We start from the raw sequence: 12980 nt of genomic DNA, 5'->3' as shown, positions 1-12980 counted from the left end.
TTTGAGATATATATATATATATATATATATATATATATATATATATATATATATATGTTGATAACAGGTTGTTGGTCATCCCTCCCTCTTTTCTAGTTGTTTTTGGGGTGTGACAGTTCCTGATTAATCGCAATAACCTGTTCAATGAAATGCTTATGAAAATTCAGTGCAAATCAGTTTCGTTAATCGATTTTCAAGTTATTTCAATGATCGAATGCGTTTTCTTAGCCATCGTTTTGTCCTTCTTTATTCTGTGCCATGTTCTGGTAATTTTTCATGGCAATGAGCGATGAATATGTGAGCTGGAATTATTGTTCTCAACCTTCATTTCTAGCGGTATTCATGACCGAGGCTTCCATCAAGTTAGTATTCTACACTTAGTTTCCTTTCGAGTCCACGTATAAGTCGCGGTGGATTTTAATGGTTAATGGGGATGGCCCAAGACGATGTGCTTGATGTTTTCCGGATGGTCCTATGTTTAAGGGTGGCTGACGGACGGTGGTCCGGGGACTATAGGTTCGTGGTGCTTCGTTTTGAGATTCGGAAGCATAGATAATGGCTGAAACTTCAATTCATTTCGTGTTCGCAGACGTTCAAAGTTCGTAGCTGGAGAATAAGAAGCCTCAGTTCTAAGCAAAGGATTGTCCGACGGCCAATTCAATCTTAAACCTTTCAACAGGATCCCTTTCTCTAGCAAAACACTGGGTTTCTAAATTCTCATGTGCCAATTTAGTCTTAAATCTTTTGACGATTTGCCAATTTAATCCTAAATCTTTTAACGAATTACTAATGTAATCATTCCAGCTAATTTTGGCAGGAGTGGCGCTGGCCATCCTACGTGTCCAGTGCCAATGTGGATAATTTTTTATATTTTAAAAATATTTTTCGATTTTTTATTTTTTTAAAAAAATTCAATTTTTTTATTGATTTTTTTTATTACTTTCTTCTTCATTAAGTCGGCCACTGGGCGACGGTTGATGACTTTTGCCAGCCCCTAGGCGAGGGCATCGCCAGCCCTTGTCAGCCACAGCGAGGACGGGTCTGGCGAGGCGAGGGCATCGTGGCCCTCTGCCAGTGGCCGATGGCCTTGTCGGCTAAATCAAGAAAAAATAAAAATAAAAAAGTATAAAAATAATAACAATTTTCAGAAATTTTTTTAAAAAATAAAGAAAATATAATCCACATCAGCATCGCCTACACCACGTAGGATGATCGGTGTCGACTTGACTATCATGTCAGGGATTTTTGGCCAAAATTAGCTGGAATGACTACATTGGCAATTCGTTAAAAGGTTTAAAATTAAATTTTGCAAATCGTCAAAAGGTTTAGGACTTAATTGGCATAATTGAAAGGTTTAAAGTTGTCACGACCTAAACCTTCAAGGGCCACCTCGGGGAAGTAGGTTTAGAGATACTTTATTGGACTCTCCCTAAGTCCATATCTCGCGTGACATTAGTTGTTTAAATCTATTTGTTCAATAGGAGTCGCCACTAGCCATGATTAAGGGTTGGCTAAAAATCCTGATCGAGATGTGGGAGTGTCATCTCGAAAACATACGCAACCAGAGATTCTTAGGGATCAGGGACTTGATTACACTAGTTTTTCAACTAATGCCATTTCGGTACCTAAACTTGACTATTTGCTAATTAAAATATCACGGCAGTCTTTTACTAATCGAGAATTTTGAATTTTCATCCTAATCATTCTAAAAGGGGAAAACAACAATCAGTGAATTTAAAGCGCGCAATCAAATGAAATCAAAATGAAAGCGTTCAAACAGCGACCTAGCATCGTCTCTAAAAAAAAACAATAAAAAAATCCCTAAAGTAAAGCCTTAAAGGCTTATTCAATTTTGGAATCAAATTTTATTTAAATCTAAAGTGTTTATTAAAAAAAAAAAAACTAAGCCAAGGGAATTCTACATTTTTTTTGACCTTTTCTCACATTTTTTATTTTTCTAAATTTTCTGAATTTTTTTATTATTTTTTTAATTTTTTTTTTTGGGAAATGAATTTAGGACCGGGTCAGGGGAAACCGGTCTGATTCATTAGTCCGACCCGGACCCTGATGGTCCGGGCTAGGTCAATTCGGGCAAGCTCTTGGGCCCAATAGGAAAAAGGCCCAAGCTATCAAATTTCAGTTTTTATCAATCTAGGCCTAATTCCAATTCAGCCCATTCAATTCTACCCAAAACAGAATGTGAATCGGTCTTCATTATAATCAACTCTTTTTACTTCTTTTTTTATTTCTAATTTTTTATTTTTTTATTCCCTTTTGTTTTGGTCTTCTTCCCCGATGGCCTTTTTTATTCACGCCCTCATCTTCACTGAGAATAGCTACTTGCCACATTCATCGAGAACACTTCTTCCGGCGAACTTCATGGTACCGTCAACCTCAACCTTCAATCGTCGACGTCGACTAACCACGGCCGGCTAATGACCACCGGCCACTAGTTGGCCGACGGTTCTACCACGCCGGACTAATTTCGGCGAGAAATTCTCAAACTTAAAAATCACGTTAACTGAAACTCAGTCTCACATAGGAAACATATATGCAAATCAGATCGCGAGATAGACTAACTGAAGCGGCCTCTAACCGCAGGCATCGTTCCGGCAAAATTGGGATGGATCTCCGTCGAAGGTTTCATCAATGGCCGACTCGGAAAACTAGTTCGTGGACAATGCCTTCACGGTAGTCTACGAACGAGACCGCAACGGAACTTGGAGTCTTCCGGCACGGCGAAGAAACGACGAACAACTTAGAGGTTGCGGATTCCGAGTCCAAGGAAGGGAAGAGATGGATCAAAAGCTAGAGTAGCAGCTGCAGGAGTTCTCCGGCGATGGTGAACAAACGACGGAAGAAGGGGAACAGATTTGCATATTAGGCCCAATCGGTCTTGGTAGAACAAGAGTTTGTTTTTTTTTTTTACTTATTTTTTTTAAAATCGAGGTGTCAACAAAGACTAAATTGATATGTTGTCAAAATGTTTAGAACTGAATTGGCCACTGTACAATAGATTTAGGACTTTTTGTACAATTTTTCTAGGCAAAGGATGAACGAAAGATGAAGAAAATGAATATAATAAAAAAAAAATTAAGTAAGAAATGAAGGAAAATAGATAATAGGCTAGGCTTAGTGTTAGTATAATGGGTTAAAAATGGTCAAAGAAGAGCATGGGCTGAGTTTGGTTCCATTTAAAATTAGGCTTCTTTTTTTTTATTAATCGAAAAGGGGCTTGATTAATAAAGCCCTTTTCAGCTTACCCTTGCGTAGCCCAAATCTGACTCATTTGCATGTAGACTAAACCCAAGAGTTCAGCCCACGTCCTTGGAGTCCAAGTTCGACTCCACACACGGGCTAGGCCCAGGGACCTGGCCCGAGTCCCTAATTTTCGGAAATAAAAATAAAAAATAAAAAAAATCCTAAAAATAGAAAATTGGATATTTGGTTAGAAAATAGGCCTTGTTTAGGTTGTTATATTTTTGTGTTAGATTTAGCTTAGTTTAGTTTGATTAGGATTCATATGGTTAGAAAAGTTATATTTCTTAATCTTTAGTGTAATTCATGACTTCTACTTGATTGATTGGTGATTTGCGTGTTCATTTTCGATTAGATTGTTAATTCTTAGTTTAATTTAGGATCACTTAGGATTAGTTTAGCTGATTAGTAATATATTTAGTTTGAGAAATATAAAGAAGAAAAAAAACAGTATTCTAGATACATCACTTTGAAAAAAAATCATAGAAATAGCTTAGTTGAGTTTAGGGTTCACTCAAATAATTGAATAGGTAATGTGAAGTGCCATAACCTAGGAGCAACTTGAGGGGGACTAAATGAATACCTAATATCCTAAAGTCAAATTGAGACCCTAACTTAGGATGACAAAATACCGGGCTTCACTTTTCTCCGCAAGTTTCGATAACTCACACTACCCATTTTAAGATAGGATAGTTTCTAAAGTCAAGCTCATAGGCATCGCTGGCTTGGAGCTTAATAACAAATCCATGTCATATTCTTTCCTTGACCAATATTAGGTTACTTTATTGTACTTTACTTTTTGTTCGTTCTTTCGTTACTTCCCTAGATCAATTGATTGTGTTTCTTTTATGTTGCCTCTTTGAGTTGTGATTTGCTTGTTTTAGTTGAATGTTTCGGTTACACTTTAGGATCATAATAAACAGAAAAACATTGTATTAGCACTCAGTAGAGAGAACCTTAGGATTCATAATTTTGCAAAAGTACTATATGGACACCCCTTAGTTGACAAAAATCAAGTTTAGGTATCGAAACGGCACTGGTTAGATAATTAATATAATCAAGTCTCCGACTCTAGATCTCTTATTTCGTAGGAAGTGAGATATACTCCCACACCTCACTTGATTTCTAGTTGACCCCAATAGGTTAGTGGCGACTTCTCATAGGGTTAATCGAATAAAAATAAAAATCCTACCGTTGCATGAGATAAGGGTTGGCGAGAACCCATGCCAATTGAGGACCATTGGCTCTCAACTTGACATTACCTCTAAACCCGTCTTTCCTTGACACCCATTGGGAGGGTGTGACATCCCGAATTTCGGCCCATTTTTGGGTTTTATAAAACGCGTAATTTGTCAGTGTGCTTATAGTAAAATCTAGCCCGGGAACTGATCACTCCCGGTTATCATTTTAAATTAGAGATTTCGCTAGAATCGCACTCGATCAAATCTGGCCGTTATTTAGACCCCGAACTTGGCAGTCGATTTTTGGGAGTTTCAGGACGAAATAAATTGGACGGTGTCAATATTATCGTAGCCAACGTTGAGATTGTCAAGAATGATGGAAAAATGGGAGTTTTTTTTTACCAGGTACAAATTTGGACTAGTAGACCTCCTTCGCTATAGTTTGATTTAATTAATTTGGCATTTGTCTCTTTTTATATTCGAGGCTTATTTTAGACTGGCAGATCGTTTTCGATTTTGAGATTGGGCCTTCGGGTCGCGATTAATAATTGAATGAAAATTATTTTTTCTTTTGTTCACTCTTGTGCCGAAGACACCCCCCATTGGCCGCGCGTCCGTCCTACTCTCTCTCTCTTTTTCTTTTTTTCTTTCTTTCTCTCCTCTGCCTGCACACACCCCTCTCTCCCCCATCATCGCGTCTGTCCTTTCCTCCTTCTCTCCCTCTCTCTCTTCTCTCCTCTCTGACCGCACGCAACCCCCCATGCAGAAGTCCACTCACGTCCATTCTTCCCCCCCTCCTCTGACACCCTCTCTCCTCTCTCTCTTCTTCTTCCTTCTTCTTCTCTTTCTTCTTCCTTTCTTTTTCTGCTTCGGTTTTCTTCCTCCCCGACGAGCAGCGTCTGGACTCTGCTCCGCCTGACGCCATCCCGCTCGTCGCCGCGTGCCGTGCCGCCGCGGCCGCCTCGACCGCCGCCAAGGCCGCTCTGTCCGCCCATCGCCCGACCGGCTGTCCTATCCCTCCCCCTGCTCGCACGAGCCGTGAGCTCGCCCCACGACCGCCGCGGCCCAGCTGTCCTGGGCCAGCCGCCGCCGCCGCCGACTCCGCCCGTCCGGCTCGCCGCCGTCTTTGCCTCGTCGCCGCCGGTCCGCCATCTTTCCCCTCGCCTCGATCCCTCTCTCTCCCTCACCTTCACCCTCACCCCCGGCTTCACTCTTTTTCTCCTGTCTACCAGCCGCCGCCGCTGTCTTTGCTGCCGTCGCCGCCGCCGCCGCCGCCACCGCTCGGCGCCCGGCCAGCCAGCCCAGTGCCGTGGCCGGCTCGTCGCCCACGCGACTGCCGCGCGCCCGTCGCCGCGTGCCCGCGCCCGTGCCCGTTGCCCGCGCCCGTGCCCGTCGCCCAGCGCGTTGCTGCTCAGCCGCCTGCCGCCCGGCGCGCTCACCCATCCGCTCGCTCGGCGCCCCGGCACGCCGCACGTCCGCTGCGCTGCCGCGCTGTGCACGCCGATTGGCCATTGTGCCCGCTTGGCCGCCACCGCGCTGTGGCCCGCGCCCGCGCCACCCTCCGAGATCGTTTCACCCGGGCTATTTTGGGGCCCGAGCCAACTTTTCCCTCGGCCAAACTTAGGTAAGTGACTTCCTAAACCCTACCTAGTACTTTGGGTATTTTTAGACTTGTTTAGGATGTGATTAGTATCGGGTTAGGAATTAATTTAGGTGTGGGCTAATTAGATTGAGTGTGCCCGATTTATGAATTATTGTGGTGATAATTGTGTGGCTAATTTAGTGATTGACTGAGGTAAATAGCATGACTGAATTGTCGTGGCGCTTGTGGGTGAATTGGAATCAATTGAATGTGTTGACTTGAATGTCGGGTCGGTGGGCCGATGTGGAGCATGAATTGAGTTGACTCGATGTGGCGTGCTAGATTGACATTGGTAAAAGGGTGGTGATTGAAATTGATTTATATGACTAAGAGCATGGTGAATTTTGTATTGTGGTGCATGTGCATGAGAAAAGCCCTGATCGACGGAGCACCGAGCCCGAGGCGTGTTTACGCTGGCCGTGAAAGGTGAGTTAGACCCGAGGCGTAGGTTACGCGGGTCATTGGAAAGGGAAAAATGTCCCGAGGCGTGGTTACGCGGGACGAAGCCCGGCTTGATCCGGGGGCCGATCTCGAGGGCTCGACCCGAGGCGCAAGAGCGCGGGTCGTGGGAAAGTGTGAAATGTCCAAAGTGAGGGACGGAGCTCGGCTTGATCTGAGGGCTGACCTGAGGCGCAGTAGCGCGGGTCGTGAGAATGGGCCTGGGGCGCAGTGGCGCGGGCAGTGTGAAAGGACCTGGGAGGTTGTGAGAAAGTTGGCTGGACCACGCATATTGCATAGTGTTTGATTATGAGGTGAATACTGCTAGGCATGGTATGGGACGTGCCTAAGTGGTTTTACCTTATAATCGAGACACGCGCGAGTGTTATTGTATGATGCATGGAAAATTTCCTTGTGTGATCTGAATATGAGCTCTGCTGGATGCACTAATGTGATTTGACTAATGTACAATGTGGGCATGTGATTGGATGGCGAGGTAAGTCCATTGATGTGAATTATATATAAGTTATCAGTTAGATTGCATGTTACAACTTGTCTGGGTACGCATTGGCCTATGTGGGGTATAGGGGATTGCTTATTGAGACTGCTCTCACTGTTATTATATAACCATTTTTAGATCTCGCGATCGTGATTGATTGGAGACGCCACCGGGGTATCTCGGGGATGGAGGACGGGTCAAGTTACCCCACATTTTGTGTGCCCCTCTTTGTATAGCAGTAAGAGATACCCCACCACTATTCCCTTTTGATGTTGTGTATTTGGAATTATTGTTTTGTGCTATCCCTTTGTCATATTTTATTGTTTGGGTTGTTTTAAATTCGCTTTCGCTTGCCTTTATCGTTGGGTGTTTCGTTTGGGTCGGCGACGCGTCCTGGGACGTCGCGTTCAATACGACCGTTGAAGGGGTGTCGCGAGCCCGTTGGGGTCCGGGGCGTGACAGAGGGTCGCGACATTTCCTCACCTGATGTTTGAGATTTTTCATTTTGATTTGATTTAGCTTAAGAGAATTCTATGTGATGAGGAGCCGCCGAAAGGGAATCGAGTAGGAGCACTCTTCGAACACTTCGAGCAGGAAACAGAGTAGAACATAGTGGTTTCTGCGCAACTCCGGAACGGTGAATGGTGGCGGCCGGAGGTGGCTACAATGGCCTGAAATCGAAGAAAGAAACCTGCAATTGAGAGAGACCAGTAGAGGACTCTGTTCTCTAGAAAGTGCTCCTCTCGGTTCTGTGCTGGCTAGCGACTGGAGGTCTGAACTCTCGTCAATATCGAAAAATGATTCTAAAGCTGTTGGAAGGAGAAGGAGCTGATAATATTGTTGAAGCTAAGACCGGTAGCTGATGACGTTTCTGGCGGAGGAGAAAAAGGTATCGAGAAATGTAGACTCTGTTAGAGGGATTGAAACAAAAATTGTTAGAAGCTATTGAACGATTCTAATCATGCATTGAAGAAGAGAATTCAAGCATCAATTAGAATCACATGCGGAAAACATGACGTGAAATAAATCTGACTTCCAGCCATTGTTCGAGTTTATCTGTGATGGAAATCTGCAGAGATTCGACGGCAATTCAACAATAATTATGGGGGTATTCTACTAACCCAATTTCCTCGCGTACTGATGGTGTATTTATGAAAGAGAGGGTTTGGTTTAGACTTTGTCATGCCTATACGAAAAAATGATTGATCGTCTTTATAAACTGCCTTTCATCAAGGCGATTTCCAATGGGCGGTTGCCAACGAATAGGTATGAACGTGGAAAACCGTATGGTGGAATAACCGTCGCTCAAGAGAGAAAAAGTGGATCAATGGAAATTGTGGGTTTTATTTAAAAAATCACATCCCTAAAAATGTGGGATCACATTATAGATAACATTCTCCCACTTGATCCCAACATTATCATCATACGAATGATCCAACCAAATCCACGAAAACTTTATGTTGAAAGAAAAGAAACAAAACACATGAATCATAGTGACACATCCTCTAAGAACGAGTAATATCTTGCGCATGTGCCTTTTCCTTGACGTTGTCAACGACAAGGTACGAATGTCGAAAACTGTATGGTGGAATAACCGCCGCTCAAGAGAGAAAATGCGGATCAATAATGATAAGGGTGGGTTTTATTTAAAAAACCACATCCCTAAAAACGTGGGATCACGTTATAGATAATAGGCTCTTGACTGATTCGAAACTCAAAATCAGAGAAGGAAAGGCACTTAGCTCAGTGTTGATGCCATAGTCGAATGGTACAGAACTTGAGGAGAGGAATTTGAGCTCAATCAGATTCCGATCTCGACTATTCTGCCACGTAACATTGGCAGAGAGATAGAAATCAGCACGAGTCCTTCATTTTTCGAATCGGCATGATGAAGTTCGCAAAAATCGAACTCTCTAGAGAAGATCCGAGTTTGATTCTGGGTGTCCATGGAGAATCCGAGAAGAGAGAAATCTGCTTCTACAATCTGTGCGAGAGATTTCAGAGGTAGAAGAAATAGCCGAGAAAGAAAGACCTTTGTAGACCTCCTCTCTTTTCTCTTTCTTCAATTCACCTCCCAGAACGTAAAGACCATTTGGTATGCACTATAATACGCCGGAACGTGCCAAAATCTTTGAGAAATTCCAAGAGTTTTCTTTCATATCGGTCAATATTTCAAAGGGGTGCGTGCTGCTGTGGTTTTGATGGGGACTTAATTGAATTTCTAAACCTGGCGCGGCGTCAAGTCATAAATTATTGAAAGTTTAGGACCTAAAGAAACTAAAGAAATGAAAGAATTCAGGTCGAATTTGACCAAAAAGGACCGGGTTAACCCAATTCGGTGCAATTGAACCCAATTTACGTTTGATGTAAAAGCTGGGTTGAGTCATGATTATTCTTCCGGTTCCGAACCCATCTAGACATTCCCTGATTCCTGTACTTACCTCGGATAGTGGCCATGTTATGAAATTACACCCAATGGGGTTCGCTTTAAATTGAAATGTCTAGTTGACCGTGTCGTAAAAGTCAGGACGTTCAGTCTCCCGATTTTTGGACTCCTGAATCTCCCGTCAACTGAAATTAAACCATGGGATGAGGATCTAACTCGGACAACAAGAAAAAAAGATGTCAATGAACATTACGAGATTGAAATCGAGGTACACGTGATTTTAGCTATGGGTGAAGATCAGTTGAACTTTTCTATAAGCATGCTTGTCAACTGGATCATTCCCTAGAGAGCTACAATTTTTGCACCTAAGGAAAAGATTACTAAATTACATTTATAAAAATCAAACCATTGTCTAGGAATTAACTTGGTTTGGTTCAGGAAGAAGGATCATCCTAACAACCGGGTAAAATGATGTCATTGGACATTAGGAGGTTCAATAAATCAACGAACATTAGGTTTTACCTATGAATGAAAATCACGCCGATAGACATTTTTATGAACACGGGTGACATATCTAAATCCAACCAACTCGTTTTTTGCTCTTACAGAAAGCAAATTAAATTACATTTCTAAAAATCAAACCATTGGCTGAGGAGCTAATTTGATTTGGTTTGAGAAGGAGAATCATCCTAACAACCAGAATAAAAGTTGTCATTGATCATGACGAGGTTTAAGAAATCAAAACATGATGTTTTACTTATGAATGAAAATCATGCTGTTGAACTTTTCTATAATTAGGCTTTTCAATAGGATCATCCCCTAGAGGGCTACGGTTCTAAATCCAACCAACCCGATTATTGAACCTATGGAAAAATTCCTACGTGGACTGTGGTTTCTGGCGACAATTTGCCAAAAGGACTATATTAAAATTTTGCTCAAAGGTTTAAGACTATATTGTAAAATTAAAAAGTTTAGGACCGAATTGATATTTGTACAATAAATTTATGACTAAATTAGTAATTTGGCCTATGTTTTTTTTTTTTATTTTGCTTGATTCGATTCGTTCTGGCCGTATGTAAAATGAAGTCAAAGCGTGAGGTATTACCATAGTAAACCATCGTGCAAATTTGAGAAAAAACTTTCATTCGATCACAAACATGATGGACGGTGGAAGTGGGAGTAAAGATTTTTTGATCGTTCATCAATATTCTTTTCCAAAAGCGCGCGCCCTTCCGGTAACCAACGAAACCGAACCAACAGGTTTCATGTTTGGGCTGCACAGGTCATCAAATCTACAATATAAATAAAGATTGCCAACGTCGCTCTGATGACATGAGGTAGCGACTCGCTTTTACATTTCAATGATGGGATCGAAGAAATTTGAGCATCTTTTCGACGCCTAATGGGATCAAAGTCACACTCTAGAGTAATTTCCCAAACATGGTACTTGGTGTGCAAGAGGACCATCTCGTGGGAACATCTCAATGATCACATGAAGGACTTGCTGTGAAAAGAGGAGCATCTCGTTGGAACATTTCAATGATCTGAGTGTGTGCTGGTTCCTAATCCTGTTAGCGAGAAAGTGGGAATAAGGATGATCGAAGAGGAAGAGGGATATTGGGGCAAGAGAATGTTTATTGATCTTTTGAGTTTGGTCCATTAATATTGTTTTCCCAAAATCACCCTTCCATTGTCCCACCTAAACCTGAACTAAAATCCTGAAGTTTGGGTTGGACGGATCGTCGGAACTTCAATATAAAGAAAGAAATAGTAGGAGGAGAGGAAAAAGAAATATCTACTAGCTGTTAGATTTGCCGAACGACATGTATAGAGACTACAATAATCACTCGAGGTTGATCCAAGCTTAAATTTCAGTGAAAATTTTCATTAGAGCAGACAATTTGGTAGTTTTCGTCAAGAGTTTCTCAACGATACCAAAATCACCTAAATTTGATGACCATTAACGTGACTTTTCCTTCCGAACTGTTTGGTGTCGGGAAATTTATGATTTCTCTTGATCTAGTGGCGCTTTCATAAAATTCAAGCTACAAGCTTTTCGATGCCTTAAGAATGGCGTTGATTGGACTTGAAACGAAGTAATTAAAGGTCAAAATTTGGTCATACTTTAGAAGAATCCAACGGAAATAAAAAAGTACTACAATAATAGAAAAATTGATCAAAACTTCAAGATGATAGAAAAATCCCATAGAAAGCTCGAATGCGCACATAATTAAATGTGGGAGTAGGGCATGTTGAGGTTCTACAAGGTGTCCTTGCTTGCCCTAAACCGATGCTCAATTTGAGTTCCTTTAGTTCAATATTGAAAGACGGACACGCACGCCATTTAACTTCGCTACTATATTTTTTTTGTTATCCGAATTCACTTGTAGATAGTTTGGTTGGTGAGCTTTCGGTTGGTGCAAAAATCGCTTAATTTAGAAACCGGGGTGAAGAAATCATGGGCTTTCGAAGTGTTCGGGTCAAGCAAGAAGTGTAACAACAAAAGAGAGGTAACGAAGGTAAGAGGTAATGGTTGAGAGAAAATTGAATCGGATTTCAGGAAACCAAGGAGAGCCAGCCGTTCTGATGTTTAGGAGAGCGGGATTGTGCTCTTGATCTTGTCAAATCTTACTATTATTGAAAGAGAAATGTTTATGTGACGGTCCTTAATCTACTGTAAGAACAACGGCTTGTTTTGCGCCACAAAAAATAAATAACAAATATTTAAAAATTATTATGGGGGTCCATTCTTTTCAGAAATTGTGACTCATAATATGCTGTTATTCTATTAATAGCCCAAAGATTCTAATGGTAGCATAGCCCTTCTTAAAAATACGACTGGGAAGCATCTTGTGTCCTTAGTGTCATTAAAATACCATGGCCCAGTAACCAAAGGAAGGTCTTGATGGGCTTTTCCACTACCAGATTGCTTCCCATAACCTCGTACTGTTCTCGAGTTGCACCAAACACGCAAAGCCGAAATATATTTCGTGTGACGACGTTTGTGTTGCCAAGGTTCCGGCACGTGTTTTTCGCGGACTTGAGAGCTTGAATTGCTTCGAGGTTTGGAAGTTTGAGTTGAGACGTGCGTTGCCATAGTCTCGAAGATGTGAACAATGACGAAATGATCCTTCACTGTTGTAGATGACAAAAAATTTGATAGGTTGCAAACTATTAGAATAAAAACACCACAAGTGTAATCACTTTCGTATGGCGCTCATTTGAGTGGCGTAACTTTTTTTTTTTTCCGATCACTTGAGTATCTCGACTTTTAAAAAACATCACTTGAGTGCTATAATTTTCAATCGATCACTTGGGTACCATAACTTTTTAAAAACTTCACAAATGTCATATTACATTATGCCGCGTTGGATTTCTGGCACTTTATGGTGAACTTCTTTTAAAAAAGTATAGCACTTAAGTGATCGATTGAAAAGTTATGGCATTCAAATTAGCGTTATATGAAAGTTATGACATTTATGATGTTTTTATCCCCGAAATGTTAATAGATAGTAGGAGGGTCTACATACATGTAGAGTTGAGACCGCCAACTCTTTGCTATGTTTTTCTTTGGAG

The sequence above is a fragment of the Syzygium oleosum genome, unplaced genomic scaffold, assembly GCF_021117445.2.
Source record: "Syzygium oleosum isolate NSW1041296 unplaced genomic scaffold, Sole_v2.1 Sole_v2.11, whole genome shotgun sequence".
NCBI lineage: Eukaryota > Viridiplantae > Streptophyta > Magnoliopsida > Myrtales > Myrtaceae > Syzygium > Syzygium oleosum.
Note: the sequence above shows the minus strand (reverse complement) of the source record.